Source organism: Macaca nemestrina, chromosome 10, assembly GCF_043159975.1.
Source record: "Macaca nemestrina isolate mMacNem1 chromosome 10, mMacNem.hap1, whole genome shotgun sequence".
NCBI lineage: Eukaryota > Metazoa > Chordata > Mammalia > Primates > Cercopithecidae > Macaca > Macaca nemestrina.
In genome coordinates, this window is record NC_092134.1 from 87,177,292 (window position 1) to 87,191,073 (window position 13,782).

Consider the following 13,782-nt stretch of genomic DNA (forward strand, 5'->3'; position numbering starts at 1 on the left):
CTTTAGTTTCCCAGTTTGCAGAAAAGGAGAAAATTGTAATGTCCATCTCAAAAGATCATGGTATTAAATGTGTAATGGATTTGAAAAAGTACTTTATAAACTATAATGTATTAAGTGCATGTTACTGTCAGATAAAAATTTAATAATCGAAACAACTGTTTCTAGAGCATATGTGTGAACTAAAAAGCAGTTTGTACTCATTTCAGAATGGAAAAGACTCAGGGTGGGGAAATGAAAATTAAAGATTTCTAAACAAAAAGAAATAAGAACAAAACAACACAAGTTACTTCAAGTTTTCTTAAGAATCAGAATAAATATATTTGAGACAATAAAACTTCTCGGTGCCTTTTTACAGGTGGCATTCTCCTTGTAGGGGACAGTAGAGTTATTACCTGATCAGCATCTTCCAAAGTTCAGGACCACTGAAACCGTAATAGAAGAATGTTGGGAGCTAATGTCAAAGAATCAAGACTTTTTGCTATGCTTGATTTAAGTCCAAACTTTAATGTGATTTTAAGCTATTGCATATCCAATGAGGAATTTAACTGTGATAATACTGAAAAGAAATATTGGATAAGAAACAAGACAGGCCAAAATCCACAAATATCCTGGGGCCAGTCCTGACATGATTCTATGTCAATAGACTGGTTTTTAGCCAGAGGCTTTTCCGAGCATTCTATTTTTCAGTTACAGCTTGCAAACCACTGGAAATAAAATGCATCATCTTAAATTGCAAGAGCATGTAGAAAAAAAGTAGCAACAGCATTACAGAAATATGATTTATAGCTAAAAGGGTGTGATATTCTGATGCCTTTCTCCTTGCTTTTAAAGACTCCTATAAGGTTCAGCAGGACCTTAACCCTAAATTAAGTGGCTTCATAAAACCTCTGATAGAAAACAGTCTTGGACTGTTAGCAGGATTTGTGGATAATCTTAAGTAATAATTAACAATCAACCACTGGATTCAATGACAAAAAATACTGAACCATCCCTTCCCCAGATCCAGCTATTGAAGTAGACTATGACTGAACAATAAAATAAACATATTTCCTGATCTGAAGCACAGAAAGTAAAATTCAAAAATCTGTCTTCATGGCTACCACATTCAATGTGCCATTTGTGTACTGCACCGTGTCCTGGGGGGAGGGGATGGTTAGGGCTGAAATCCAGACTGTACTCCACTTTTCAGGCCCTGCACCCTGGGATGGGACTGTGTCAGCCAGAAGGAAGAGAGGTCTTCTAAGAAAAAGGCTCCATGAGTCTGAAATGCTACAACAGCACAAGACTAATTGTCACAGAACCGTTGTATGGACTAGCGGGCCCGGCCTGACTGGCTCAATAGTGACTCTCTAAATGACTTATGGAAAATCACAACTTTTTCATTTCCTGTAAAGAAAGCCCTTCGCATTGTTAAACTACAAATGTTTGTCAATCCACACAAAGACTACAGTCCATCTCCTGCTGATGGGTAACACTAAGGGTCTTTCTCTCAAAATAGAAATAATAGAAACAATTGTTAAGAGCAAGGTCCTGGCCTTTCTTTAATCAATGGCATTCACTCTGCCACAGTTTCCTCACCTCCAGGTTTAGCCACAGCTGGATGGAAGCTCTAGAAAACTTTTCACAAGAGAGGATTAATCCCAAAGATCATTTTCCTTTTAAATTTAATTAGTTGTTTGCTGCTTCAGCCATCACTTGATATTAGCCTCTCTGACATGACAAAAACAAAATTTGAGATTTGTTTGTTTGTTTAAGCTAACACTTGCATAGTACTTAACATATGGCAGGCATGGTTCCAAGTGCTTCCTTTACAAGTTCAGACTTAACTAAATCTTCATAAGTTATTATTTATCTCTCACATTCCTGAAATTAAAGCACACAGCTAGTAAAAAGCAGAAGCAGAAATGAAACCAAACAGTCTGGATCCAGAGTCCATCATACCCAGACTGCTTTGCTGTAGGTACTGCCCTACAGCAAAACAGGTACCTCTGAAGAGTATGTTTGCCAATATTCCCATTTAGTGTATAATGCCCTAGGTTACACCCTTTGGCAAATAAATGGTGTTGTCCTTGATGCCAGATAACATACCTAAATTTTTAAAAATTTACTTTAGAGCAAAATAAAATCAAAAGAGCATATTAGGATGTAATATTCTCAACTCAAGTAAGACCAGCTAAAAAGGCTTCCATTGTATTCAGCAGAAATCATAATTTCTGCAGACAAATTTAAAATATTTGAGAGCAAAATGAAATGTTCACCTTTAGCTCTCCACCTTCTAGGGCCAAGTGACGCAAAAATTCCATATTCCTAACAATAATACGAATTATCAGGGAAAACATCATCTTTTCTCTTTAACTCTTTTTCGTAAATTTAGGTTACAAAGCAAAAAATTTCAAATCTTGTTTTTTTAAACAAGGGAGGGAGCCTTTTAACCAGGACTTACTCATGAAATTTATGCTTCAGACTAATAATGACTGTCACTGCAGCTTCATCAATAAGAAGAAACTAGAATACTACTTCTTAGATATATATTTTCCTAATGTTTCTAAATGAAATTTCCAGGACAAAGGAACCTAATGATCATTAAACTAGTACTTCAAATGAACTTATAATAATTGTCAAAGGCAAGTCTGTGTGATAATATATATATGTGTGTCTATAAATGTGTATGTTTTATATGGTTATAATGGGTATCCTCTAACTTGAAACATACTGCAAATTATAGTCAACTTAGAATCAACTTTATGAAGAATAATTAGTTAATTAACTAACTCTGGCTTCCCCAAAATTCTGAAAGTAGATTTTAGGCTAATGGGTAAAAATCGTAAGTACTAGGTACTTGCTGAGAGCACATCTGGAATCACTTTATCTTGAAACTCTTGTATAATGAGGTGCTAACATAGCCAACTACAGCTTGCCCCCCACTGAAATGTGTGTGTGTGTCCTGGACTTAACCCTCTTCCAGTAGCGAGCTCAAATTCCAGAACAGTTTGTCCAAGGATCATGCTGGCAGGAATGTGCTTGTCTTGGAAACCTGTGAACCAAAATATGTTCATCCTTAAGAAAAGCACATCCTGCAGATAACAGGGACTGGCCAATCAGTGTTTTCACATGACAGAACTGTGGGTTCTCATTTGCTTATCCTCTTTCCAATACCCAGCCCATATTCAGCACTGCTTGTGAAACAAAAGGCAATAAGCAAGAAGTTGTAACAAATCCTAACAGCAAACAGACCAAGACTGAGGGAGCTGCAATCTGGGAAGCAGAGGGTCAATATTTCACAATGGCATTGATGAAGCCTGTGAACTTACCACAGATTTTATGGTTGTCAATTCACAAACTTTCCGGTGAAACAGACTTCTATAATAACAGTAATTAGATTGACTAATTTCCATGACAGGACATGAGTAGAATAAAGAGGCAGAAGATCTGGGTTCTACCTCCAATCCAGCCACTAACCAGCAATTCAACCAGCAATAAGTCATTTTCCTGTCTGGCCTCAGATACATTCATCTATAAAAGAAAAAGAATTGTCAGATAATCTCTAAAATCCTTTCCAGTTTACATACATTTTATGACAAAGTTTTTAACCTAACCTCAAATATGTGTGTGTATGCTCATACACACACACACACACACATGCACGCACACACACACAGAGAGAGAGAGAGAGAGAGAGAAATGAATCCAAACAATCTATTGAAGATTAAACCAGGCATGAAAATCCAGATGCTGCTGTACACTTTCCAGACGATTCTTTAGTTATCATTTCTTCCTCATACGAGAGTGTGGGGGGCTCACTGAGACAGGTCTTGAGTTCCCATCACTTGCACCTTTTAGTCTCTCTCATTTCCTCTCTTCTTAACCACTGTCACACCAAAGGAGGTACAGTATAGTGCATAAGTTTGCAAAACTATAAAGTGATACCATTCTTTGATTCTTCATTCTTCGATGCCATTCTCAACCTTTTGTACATAGAGAAACATAGCTATTTTCACTTTTAAATGTTATTTATATTAGCATATTGTAAGTTGGTTATTACTTTTAAATACATTGACATCCAACACTTTTTAAGACTGCAAGGGGGTCCTGAGACCAGAAAGTTTGAGAATTGCTAGTATAGTAGTTAAGAGGACAAACTCGAGATCCAGCTGCCTGAGTTAAAATGTCACTTCTATCACTGAAGAGTGGTGTGACATTGAGCACAGTTGCTTAGTCACACAGTTGTTCTGTGCCTCAGTTGGGGATAATAACGATAATAGTACTGACCCCATAGGATCATCATAAGGCTTAAATGAACTGATACATGTACCATGCTTAGAACTGTTGTGAGTCATCATTCTCTTTGGCGCTCTTCACCTACCTCCATTCCCCTGTGGTTTGCTTGGTTTGGTTTGATTTGGTCTGGTCTTACTACTGCTGCCTCTCCGTTTGACTGGCAAAATGTGACCGGCACTGCTTCACCAGGGGCTAAAGGCATAGCTGCCTAGGCTCCTTCATAACCACAGCCACGCATTCCCACTTCTGCACTGCAGCACCCAGCTGTACTTTGAATTTGCCCTTCACAGAGGCTCCATCAGCAAAAGACAACTGGAAAATCAAAGCAAGCAATGCTAAGTTTTTTAAAAACACGCTATGTCAGATGAATTAGAATGTAAAGTAGAAACTTTAGCCTTCGGAATAAATCAATGAGAGGATGGAAGTAGATAGAAAATGCAAGCAATTACATTCATTCCTTAAAGGAAAAGGTGGTATTTGCCCAAGCTCCCTCCAATTTGAACTATGTTTTCACAGCCTTCCATCTCCTTTTTAAAATCTCTCTTGGACATCCCAGAGCAGCCTCCTCCCACCTGGCCAAGAACCCTCAGGCCATCAACTTGCTTAAAAAAATATGACGGCCCAGATTCTGATCACGTGCACATGACTGATGGCCATTTGCTCTTCCCAGGGAGTACTGAAGTTTTATGAGCATTTATGATCATAATCCCTTGCATTTATATTAGTTTTCTTTCTAATCTATATTTTCACATAAATTTTTCTTTAATTCTTGGCACTCATCATGCTGTTATTCCTATTTAACAGTTTAAAAAACTGAGGCTCAGAGAAGCTAGCAAACTTGCCCTGAGTCCCAAAACTTTGAATCAACAGAACTGAAACTGGAGTATAAATGAAATGGGAAAATTTTTTAACGACTGAAGGACTGGGGGAAATGCACACAGCAGGCATGCTGGTGGGAGGCGGAACTAAGCTATTTTTGTCAGGGGGTTACTTAAGCAAATCTGCTCTACTGTGGAAATAACCTCAACTAATTCCCCCAGAGTTTTACACACGCTCTTTATTGCCTCTACAGCATTCTCTAATTCTAAGACTTATTTTTATTTTTTTATATACTAATTCATTTATACAATGGATACCCTGGTGGTACTGTTCTTAGGAGGATTTTAAAGAAGGTACACCCAGTATGTTTTATATTTAACCTACGGCTGCTTCTCAATAGAGTGTTTGTAAGTTGAGAACTGTCTGTATTGCATGTGTGATGTCATTAAATATATATTTGGTCTGTCCAAAACTATCTGGCATTTGTCCTTTACCAACATTACTGAGTATTTTAGTTTCTCAATCATGCGAGCTTAAAAAGCATAGCCAAATCTAATGAATGTTGTGTAGTGACTCAAGTTGATTTCAGTATGTTTAAACAAAAAAAATAAGACTCACAAAGGATCAACTGGAATGAGTATTCACTTTAAAGGAATGCAAAAAGGAATCCTTTTGAACCATTCATTCTCCTGAATATGTTTAAATATGCATTAATTTAGGTATGACTGCTAAGGAAACATGTTTATCATATATGAAATATTTTGTCATTAAAATGGCAAAAACCGCAATTACTTTTGCACCAACCTAATAAAAGATACCTGGAATATGAGTGTAATGTTCTTTGTATGTAAGAATGCTAATGCTATCTAAAATATCTTCTTTTACCTGTTTTTTTTTTTCCTTTGGTAACTTATCAGCCCTGTCCAATAATACTTTCTACAATAATGGAACTACCTATGTCAGTGTTATCCATTTTTGGATGAATACAATTAATTTTATTTTTAAGTAGTCACATGTGGCTACTGAGCAATTAAAGTGCCCTATTGAAGAACTTAATTATTAATTTTATTAAGTTTAATTCATTCAAATAGACATGTGGCTAGTGGTTGTGTATTGGACAGAGCAGTTATAAGGTTTCCTTCAGCCAAAAAAATCCTGATTTTATCATTCTATCATTGTGAAGCCAGAATTAAAGCTGTAGTTATTAAACCTCTGATTATTAATTGGATGCTGAAATAAAGTTAGCTAACTGGACACACAATTTTAAAGAGGCTGCTTTTGTTCTTAATAAACATCAAAAAACTATTATGTACAAAATAACATGTGGGTCAGTGGGATATATACAGACCAAGATTGAACAGACAGCTCCTGACGGGTACATTGCTCTCCCAGTTTCTGCTAAATCCCAGTTCAGTACATCCTAACAAGACATGGCTGATCAATTGTGTAAGCTCATGCTTTTAACAAGTATTGCTTAGCTCAATAACTCCCATAACTCTAGGACAAACAACTGTCCTGAGCCCTGGGGACACGCTGTTGTACTCTGTTGAGCCCGACAGGATGTCTGCTCTTCCAGGCACCTACTCTCCTGGGAAGCACAGCCAGGTGAACAGGCCACGAGATTACAGCGTGGTCAGTACCACTACAGGGGCAGACCTTGGGGGCCACACGAACACACAAAAGGGGCTTCTAACCCAGTCTTGGCTGGATGGGGAAGGTTTCAAGTGCGGAAAAGAAGGTTCCAGAAGGAAAAAACCAGTAGTATCTTGTTATCAAATCTATCCATTATCTAGCTTTCTTTGGGAAATTTCCTTTTCATTTGGCATTATGTCATCGTCCTTTCAAGGGTATTCACTTCTTGAGTACATTTCAATCGATATATATCGAAGACCAAAAAGCCTCATCGTCATTCTCCTGGAGGATTCACCATTTGCTCAGGGCTAAAGGTGTATGAAGACAAACTTTTCTCCTGAGAAAAAAATAAGTTCTTAGGTCAAATATTTCAATAATCTACCATGTAAGAAAAATGTCACACTGCCTTGGAATGCATGATTTCTTCATAAGACTTCCTTTTTAAAATTGTGTGTGGCTTTCTACCCAAACTAACTTTAAACATCCCTCCATAATAAAATTCAGGAAGGCCACTTTAATAAAATAGGGGGGAAATCCCACCAAAATGTAAACTTAAAATTTCAATACAATTAAATTTATTAATAAAGAATTTATACTGCATAGTCAACAAAGCATTGGATTTACCTGACAGTTTGGGGTCAAATTCCAGTTCCTCCTCTTAGATAACGAATGGCCTTGGGCAAGTTATCTAACTTCTCCAAGGATCAATGTCCTCATTTGTAAAAGGTGAATAATGGGGTAAGAATAGCCCGTACCTCCTCACAGTTGATGAGAGAAATGAATATGCACATATTTATAAAGACCTTAGTGTGTACCCTAAGCCTTATATGAAGATTACTATTCTTACTAATTACAATAATTCTAACTGCAGAAATCTATGAGAAAACAATACACACAGTCCTGGCCAGAAGAAGTTGAAACAAATGTAAAAAACAAGGGACATCCAGAAACTTCAGCAGCTCCCTTCTGTCCTATGCCTCAAGGTACCAGAGAGGGAAAAAGACCCCCAGGAGAGGCTGTGAGGAAACCTGAACTGCAAACCCACCACGCTGTCTTCCCCGGAAAGGCAGTTGGTAAAGAAAGATCTTAACTCTGTTTCAGGCCAGTATGTTTTTTTCATTTGCTTCCAAGACTTTGATGGAATGACTTGAGAGGAAAAGTTCACAATTACTAGAAAGAACCTAAAAGGACACGAAAGATGAAACGGTTGCAGTATGTATGAAATAAATGTTTCCTTGCAAGACCAGAGTCATGGGCGGGGTGTCTGTGCAATGTCTACTCAACACAGCCGAAGAGTAAGAGGAAATCTTGGTATGCCGACTTCTAAGTCTTAATGGGGAACCATACGGAACCAGCAGCACGCCAAATCCCACGCTCACCGAAGCTTCAAGGATTTTCTCGTGGGTCTGGGGGTTTAATGTGATAGCTCCTGGAGCCTTCAGGACTTCCCGGGCACAGATAATGGGCCGCGACTGCACCCCCGCGTCCCTCCCTGGGGCGCAGGCTTTCCACAGCTACAGTACTCCACGTCAGCAGCCACGTACACAAGCGCGGGCAGCTGCCAACAGGGCGTGCCCGCTTCCCACCCTGCACTCTCCCAAGCAGGGCATCCCTGCACCGCCCGGCGCGTTCGCGAAAACTCCGCGGGGCCTCGAGGTGGCCCGGGATTAGCCCTGACGCTGTAGGGCTCTCTAGGTTTTCCACCACGCAGGCGAGCGTGGCTGGCGCGAACCCGCCAGCCTCCCAGCCTGCCCAGGCTGGACTGCAGGGGGCGTTACTGGGCCCCCGACCCGACCCCCACACACCCGGGAGGCGGGGCCCAGGTACCAGCCGGCGCCTCCGCACCTCCTCATCCCCTCTGCTTCCTCTCCTCCCTCTTCCCGAACCCTTCCCCGTTCCTTCTCCTCTTCCTCCTCCCCAACCCCAGCTCCCCCGCTCAACTCCAAGTCCGCGCGCGGGCTGGGAAGGGGGCGCCTAGTGAATCACCGTCACGTGGGTCGCAGGCGCGCAGAGGCGGGCTGCGCCTGGGCGGCCCTGGCGCTCGGAGCGTTAGTGGAAAATTTCCGGAGATCTACTGGGGCTGCGCGCCGCAGGCCCTGCCCGCCGCCTCCCCGCTCCTTCGTCTCCCCACCTCCTTTTCCCCCTCCCTCTTCCTTCTCCTTTTCCTTCTTCCCTCCGTTTTCCGGCCACAGCCGGGCTCCGACATTGCGAAGGTTCCTTTCTCTCCCGGGAGCGGCCCTGCGCACGCCCCGCCCGCTGCAGCGCCCCAGCCTGGCGCCGCCAGAGCCGTTTGCCCTGGGGCCGCCAGCCCTCGCTTCCTTCGCGCCGCTCCAAGCCGCCACGCGGCCTTGCCCCCGACCTTGCTTGTAGCCGAGTGGTATCCTGAGAGGCCAGGAGCGGCGCCTGGCGCCTCCGCCTTCGCCTCTGGGGCGCCGCCCCCCAGCCCCGCCACCTCCGCATTGAGACCCCCCACACCTCCAGGCGGAATGTGAGACAAAGGGAGAAGACGGTGACGATGGGATTCTTGTCTTCTCATTTAGAATTACTGCACCGCCGTTTAAACAAAGCACATGCATGGCCAATTGTGTTTTACCCACTCCCACTTAACCACTGAGAAAATAAACAAGCTATTTTCCCTATGCCGTAACATTCTCCATTTCGTTTTCCCAACCACGAACAAAATATATTCCTGAGACAGCAACTTTGAGGGTTTCGTTGACCTCATCCATGTAGAAGTGACAAATCGTTACACAACAAAATTGTTTCACTCAAAGGGGGTTGTTGTGTACGTGGTTCACCTCAAGAAAACACACATTTAACTGTTTAAGCAACTGTTTAGCCCTGGACTGTCGCCCGGGTTAATGTCGCTGAATAGCGTGGGGGTTGAAAAGTGGCATTAGCGCCACGTGTCCCAAGACGAAGTGACATGGAACCGGAGGCAGGTGCCTTAATCAGTCACAAAGTGCCAAAGATGTCAGCCAAAACAGTTGGAGTTTTATCAAGTAAAGATCTCAGAACCAAGCCCATATATTAAATGCTTCCCATCTAAGAACCAGAATTGCAGGTATGTTAATTTTAATAAATCCTTATTTAAGTATCTTAGCCCTGGGCAAAGAAAGATCCGGAAACTGACTGAAGGCTAGGAATGTAGGTCCATCGTGGCCTATGAGTGCTTTGGGTACAACACATACATTCAGTCACTGTCATTTCTCTAGACAAGAAGATGTCTAACAAGTATAAAAATAAAGGTTTTTTTTAATGATCCTATTTTGGAAAATTGTAAGGATCTGAAATTTTTAATTTTTTAAAACAATAGAGCACTTCAATAAAACTTCTACTTTCTTTACTAAGAATATACACAGCTTGTTTTCTAGCTTAATTGTTGATTGTTTCTGTTACCTTACCACATTCTGAATAACCTTAAGCATATATATGAGAATCACATCTGTGATTTTGCTGTAACATTTCACTTTCCAAGACACTTATTGGTAATTAGCAGGTGTCATTCTACCTAGCCAAAGAACCATTGTCAATAAATCCTTCATCTCTCTGCCACTGTTTTCTTTCCCATTCATTGGCATATACTACACCTAGCAAAACAGAACATTCCAGGGTCAAATGAAAAGGCCAACAGGTAAGTATCACAAGAAGGTCATTAGTCAAGCCATTCTTTCCCCTCTTTTATTTGGGAAGGAGATGAAAGAAACAGAGTTCTGATACTAGGTCCCTGGAAAGTTCTTCAGTCTTGACAGAATTGAGTATGTCTGTACTAAAGTATCTGTAAAACTATCTAAATATGTTTAAATTTGTTGTTGTTGTTGTTTTGAGACGGAGTTTTGCTCTTGTCGCCCAGGCTGTGGTGCAATGACGCGATCTCGGCTCACTGCAACCTCTGCCTTCCCGGTTCAAGCCATTCTCCTGCCTTGGCCTCCAGAGTAGCTGGGATTACAAACGCCTGCTGCCACACCCAGCTAATTTTTGTATTTTTACTAGAGATGGGGTTTCACCATGTTGGCCAGGCTGGTCTCAAACTCCTGACCTCAGGTGATCCACCCGTCTTGACCTCCCAAAGTGCTGGGATTACAGGCATGAGCCACCGCGCCCAGTAATATTTCTAAATTTTTTTAAGATTGAGTTTCTCTGGGCTCTTAATTTTCTTTTTCTTGCTGAAAAATGAGGTATGCATTTACAAAATACTGATGCTTGGAAATATATGGATTTACAATATAATATGTCTTTTAGGCATTACTATGTTATCCAGTCCTGGCCAGTGGGATCTGAGATAACAATAACAGCATTTCCAGGAAATGTTATCTCTCATAATAAAATTAACTCACAAAATGACGCTCCTTTCTTTTGCAATGGATGTGGTTCTGTCTGCCTATGATCCCTAAAACCACTGCAGCCAACATGTGACCATGATGGGAGAGATCTCCAGCATGTTGAAGAAGGCAAAGTGAAAATATAATGAGCTCTTTGTCTTGGAGGGAGGTATCAGGGCCAATAATTAACCCCAGAACTGCACTCTCTACATACTTCTTATTATGTGAGATAGTGTCATTATTTAAGCCACTTTCAATTGCATATTGTGTTTATTGCCAAAAAAAAGTTTTCTGGCTGGGCACAGTGGCTCATACCTGTAATCTCAGCACTTTGAGAAACTGATGTGGGTGGATTGCTTGAGCTGAGGAGTTTGAGATCAGCCTGGGCAACTTGGCTGAAACCCTGTCTCCACAAAAAATTAGCCTAGCCAGACGTGGTGTCCTGTGCCTGTAGTCGCAGCTACCCAGGAGACTGAGGTGGGAGGATCACCTGAACCTGGACTCTGATCAGACTGCTGCATTCCAGCCTGGGCGACAGAGTGAGACCCTGTCTCAAAATAAAATAAAATAAAATAAAATTAGAATAGAATAGAATAGAATAGAATTCTTTCTGCTGACAACCTCTGTGGTAGCCAGCCTCCAAAATGGCCCCCAGTGATGCTTACTTCCTGGTATTCACTCCCTTGTATAGTCCCCTTTTATGTTGAATTAGGGCTTGCCTTTGCGACTGATAGAATATGGCAGAAATGATAAAGAGTGACTTCCAAGGCTAGTTCATAAAGGCATTGCAGCTTCTGCCTTGCTCTCTCTTGGCAAACTCGCTCTGGGTTAAGCCAGCTGCCATGTCTTGAAAGCATTCAGTCAGGGTTGTGCAGACACCTTCTTGCAGAGGAACCAACCGGCCAGCACCAACTTGCCAACATGTGAGTGACTTTGGAAGATCTTCCAGCCCCAGTCATGCCATCAGATGACTACAGCCCTCTCACAGTGGACTGCAACCTCATAAAAGACTTAAAGCCAGAACACCCAACTGAACTGCTCTTGAATTCCTGATTCATAGACACTTTGAAAGATTTTAAACTATTGTTGCTTTCAGACACTAAGTCTTGGAATAATTTGTTACATAGCAATTGATATCTAATAGAGTATCTGTCAACACCAGAAAAACATGACAAAGTCAGCAAAGTGCTCACAGAGTCCATACTGTTGCTTTAGACTTGAGAGCTATCTTACAAAGATTGAATACAACCGTTCATTTATCAAGCACTTTCTATTTATGATCCCAAGAATAAAATATACAAAATCATAAAAAGAAGAGTTGAGACAAGAATTTCCTCAGGCACCTGGAAAGATTAACATTAAAAATGTGGAAATGCAACAACATGGATGAACCTCAAGAACGTTATGATAAGTGGAAAAAAGTCAGGCACAGAAAGACAAATCACATGATCCTATTTGTATGTGGAATCTAAAACAGTCAAACTAATAGAAGTAAAGAATAGAATGATGGTTACCAAAGGCTGAGGGAGTGGAGGAGAGGACGTTTGGGGACATGTTGGTCAAAAGATAACAAAATTTCAGTTAGATAGGAGGAATAAGTTCAAGAGCTCTATTGTACAACATGGTGACTATAGTTAATAACAATGTATTGTATTTTGAAAATTGCTAAGAAAATAGGTTTTAACTGTTCTCACCACAAAAAGTAAGTATATGAGGTAATGCATATGTTATTTGGCTCAATTTAACCATTCCACAGTGTATACGTATTTCAAAACATGGTGTTGTATATGATAAATACAATTTTTATTAGTTAATTTTAAACATTTAATTATTCTCCAGTCTTCACTATGTGAGGAAAAAAGTTAAATACATAAGAAGCCGGGCACAGTGGCTCACGCCTATAATCCCAGCACTTGGGGAGGCCGAGGCGGTCAGATCACGAGGTCAGGAGATCGAGACCATCCTGGCTAACATGGTGAAACCCCATCTCTACTAAAAATACAAAAAATTAGGTGGGCATGGTGGCAGGCGCCTGTAGTCCCAGCTACTCAGGAGGCTGAGGCAGGAGAATGGTATCAACCTGGCAGGCAGAGCTTGCAGTGAGCCTAGATCGCGCCACTGCACTCCAGCCTGGGCGACAGAGCGAGACTTGTCTCTTAAAAAAATAAAAATAAAATAAAATAAGAAAATATGGAAGTCATTGGAATAAGGGGAAAGGTGTGGTTTGAAGGGAGATGGAGGAAAGGAAAAGTAATTTCACTGTCTCTCCCCAATGCCAGTGTTCATACTTGAATTCTGAATGATATTGTCCTAAGACAAAGGAGTGAGACTGTATACATAGCAAAGGGGCATTTAATTAGGTGAAACAAAGTCATTAGAAAGCAAGGTTTGCAATTCATTCTCATGCTTGTGTCTTACATAAGACTGGGTTTGAAATGCCGGGCATGGTGGCGCATGTCTGTAATCCCAGCTACGGGGAGGCTGAGGCACAAGAATAGCTTGAACCCAGGAGACAGAGTTTGCAGTGAGCCAAGATCGCACCACTGCACTCCAGCCTAGGCGACAGAGCAAGAAAAGAAAGAAAGAAGAGAGAGAAAAGAAGAGAAAAAAGAAAAAAAAAAAAAAAAAAAGAAAGAGGGAGGGAGAGAGGGAGGGAGGGAAGAAAAGACAAGACTGGGTCTGAGAGAAAAAAACACTGTATTTTCTACCAACAAGGCATTGCAACAAATAT

At 41.2% G+C, this 13,782-nt stretch overlaps 1 long non-coding RNA gene across 2 annotated transcripts; it reads right to left on the reverse strand.

The window, feature by feature from the left end:
• Window positions 1–287: 287 nt before the first annotated feature.
• Window positions 288–9,316, reverse strand: LOC139356786 (uncharacterized). Of its 2 annotated transcripts, none has more exons than XR_011609214.1 (2): window positions 9,089–9,316; window positions 288–4,590 (listed from the first exon to the last, which is right to left on the reverse strand). It is a non-coding gene; the product is annotated as an uncharacterized lncRNA (long non-coding RNA). The 2 variants fall into 2 exon arrangements; XR_011609213.1 differs by lacking the exon at window positions 9,089–9,316 and adding an exon at window positions 8,109–9,079.
• Between the last annotated feature and the right edge of the window lie 4,466 nt (window positions 9,317–13,782).